The sequence below is a fragment of the Tupaia chinensis genome, unplaced genomic scaffold (genome assembly GCF_000334495.1).
Source record: "Tupaia chinensis unplaced genomic scaffold, TupChi_1.0 Scaffold000290_1, whole genome shotgun sequence".
Classification (NCBI taxonomy): Eukaryota; Metazoa; Chordata; class Mammalia; order Scandentia; family Tupaiidae; genus Tupaia; species Tupaia belangeri.
In genome coordinates, this window is record NW_006159775.1 from 7,485,465 (window position 1) to 7,488,720 (window position 3,256).

Genomic DNA, 3,256 nt, shown 5'->3' on the forward strand with positions numbered 1-3,256 from the left:
TGCTTTGGCATATCTTTTCCAATATAGTCTTCCATTAGAACCTGATAACAGTCTCTCTTAAGATTGTCCAAGGGGCCGGGCAGCAGAAAGCATAGTGATTATGTTGCTGGACTCCCACATGGCCAACCGCAGTTTGAGTCCTGGATCCAGTGGCTTGAAACTCACACCAGGCATGTGTGCATGCATGCCCAAGATTCTGGGAAGAGAATAGAGGAGAAAGGATTACAGCATGGCCACTCCCACACCCGGAGATGATGTCACATTTTTCCTCTCATTCTCTCTCTCTCTCTCTCTCTCTCTCTCTGGCAAGTCCATGCACCCTAAGCCAAAAACTTCTCCCTCCCCACAATAAAAAAAAAAAAAAAATCCAAGATGTCACCACACGTTTTTCACATATATTTCTTACATGCATCAATCACCATTTGGTCAATTTCTACCATTGTGACCAGTCTTGGTTTCAGATTGACTATTACACGTAATATTCCATCATCTCCACCTCCTAGAATCAGCAATTCTTGCCAGTGTAATCTTCTTTGCCATCTCTGGGACGGCCTGGGTATAGGCCAAATTGCTCTCTGCCAAATTAACATCCTTACTCAGAATGAGAGTATTTCCAGATTGCTTCGAGTGTAAAATGTTAATGTTCTGATAAGGAGGATCTCCATCATACCCCACTTTATCTATGTCATACTCCACCAGGTGCCCATCAGCAGGGAGCCAGTATCTGTCAATGGCCCCTCCTTAAACAAGAGGTGATAATCACTTTACCAGCCTAGTTCTGTCTGGATTCCATTCTTTCATTTTTCTCTTCTACTTTATTTGAAAGGCGTTGATTTCTTCTTAACCCTGCACAGCACTAAAAGCCCAGCAATACCAATCCATGTGGGTAAATTCTCAAATAGGCAAAGCTGCCATTCTTGTTGGTATAAGTTGTTAAGCAGCCGTGGTCCTGTCAGGTGTGCACAGACTCCACCATCCCCTGCTCCTGGAAAATGAACTGGAGGCTTTTTAGAATTGGCCTTGCTGAGCATGAAATCAATTGGTCTGTGCCGTGCTGCTGCCGTAACGAGACGAAGCCTGTGGCATGCTTACGGGAGAGGCAGCAGCCGAGGGATAAAATATAACATATTTCCCATTCTGGAAATATTTTGCAGGGGCATCCAAAATATTCTGGGGGCCACATGGCATGTCAGGCTGCTGCTGGTGGGGAGTGTGCTGGAAGGGAGTGGTGCACCATGACCTACTGTGTTGGAGTCTGGACCTGGAGGCTTGAAGCTTTGCCTGTTTGCATGCTTGTTTGCCCAAAATCACAAGAGAAGAATGGAGAAGAAGGGGTTGCAGCATAGCTATGTCCCTTGTGGGGGAGGGGGTATAATTTCTCACTTTTCCTCTCATTGTCTCTTGAGGGGGGAAAAAAAAACGGAAAAAAAAGAAAATTTAGCTAGAATTTAATAGAAGAAAAACACCATATTGCTGAAGCCATGTATACTCAACAGCATAAGCTGAGTCCAGATTTCTAGCTATCACACTAGATATCAGACATATGAGTCCGTATTGGAACCTACAGATCAGCTCTCTACTAGCTGAGTATCATGAGTGAAGCTATGAGAAACAGAATTGCCCAGGTGAAGTCTGCTCTAATTATTGGTGACTATAGTAAAATGATGGTTGTCTTAAGTTGTTTAATTTTGGGATAATTTGTTACATGTCCAACAATAGCAGAAAATATCAAAAGCCCATATTTTTAATTTTTTATTCTTGTCACTTTTTTTTTTTTTTTGAGAGATTTTTACTGTAGGGCGCGTGCGCTCGCCAGACAGACAGAGAGAGACATAGAGACAGAAAGCGAGAAATCACCCCCCAGGGGGGATGGTCACACTGCAATCCCTTCTCCTCCATTCTCCTCTCGGGATCTTGGGCACGCACGCACACGCACCCAGCGTGAGTTTTAAGCCACCGGGTCCGGGACACGAACCGCGGTCGACTACGTGGGAGTCCAGCGACATAGCCATTATGCTAACTGCTGGTTCCCTATTCTTGTCACTTTTTAAACATTCAATTGCTATACATTATTTGGGTTATAAAGAGAATTTACCCAACATGAAATACACCTCAGACCAGTCCAGCTGAGAGTACTATACACATTATCACCAACAGGAAATACACCATTTCTGTGTCCCACATATGTCTTGCCTCTCTATTTTTTCTTCGCGGTTTCCTTCCCTATACTCTTCCACTCTCCCACTCTCCTTTCATACTTTCTCCAGTGTTCATGACCATTTTCACCTAAAGCATGTAATTTTAACCTTAGTATTTAATGTCTAATCAGATGCATGATAGTCTCAAAGTGTAAAAAATACTTTGCCACATCATCCAGACATTACACTTAGGCCCCAGATAACATGAGACAAAGGGATCATTGGAAACTTAGAGGAAATAAGAATAAACACCAAAGACATGAATAATTGTGTAGCTAAATAGCTAAAGTATTCATTTTAAAATAAAAACATTAATTGGAATGTAAAAATAAAATTATAATACTAGGTGACAATTAAATATGAGGTTGTAGGAAAGGCATGATGTGTTTTTCTACATAAAAATGCATCCTGACTTTCTCACCAACCCAATATCATAAAGAAAATAATAATAAACAAAACTAGAGAATGTTTACTTTAGAAGCACATGGTGTGATTTTACAGAAATTCTGTATTTCTACTTGAATTATGAGACAAAATTTAAAAAATATATGTATTGATGTGTGTATTTGTGCACCTATATATATTTATATAAGAGAAGCCCTCAAAAAGTTCACAAGTATATATTATGAATGAACTATGCGTGAATTTCAAAATTTTTTGCACCAAAGTAAACTCATACTGTAATTTTTTCATGATAATTTTGAAGTCCCCCCTTGAACTAGGAAAAAAAAATCCTTACTTTGCATCGTGTGTCAAACATAGAGTTGTCAGAAAAGTCATTTGCATAGAAAAATAGAAAATATATCATGACCTTTCTAATGACCCATTATTTCTTATGGATTGGAGAACTATGTATTTAAAATGAGAGAAGATTAGATAAAATAAATCTTACCTCTAAAGAAGTTTTGTTTTGTTTTTCCAATCATAGAAACAATGGAGGAAGTCATAAAAATTGTGATTAGGATTAGGCTAGAATAACATATATATAACATTATAATATATATGATGTTAATTTTAAAGTATATATATAATATTATATATAATAAATTATATATATA

The 3,256-nt window shown here is 38.8% G+C and overlaps 1 pseudogene; it reads right to left on the bottom strand.

The window, feature by feature from the left end:
* Positions 1–3,256, bottom strand: part of LOC102484315 (spermine synthase-like) — a 49,433-nt pseudogene that overhangs the window by 310 nt on the left and 45,867 nt on the right.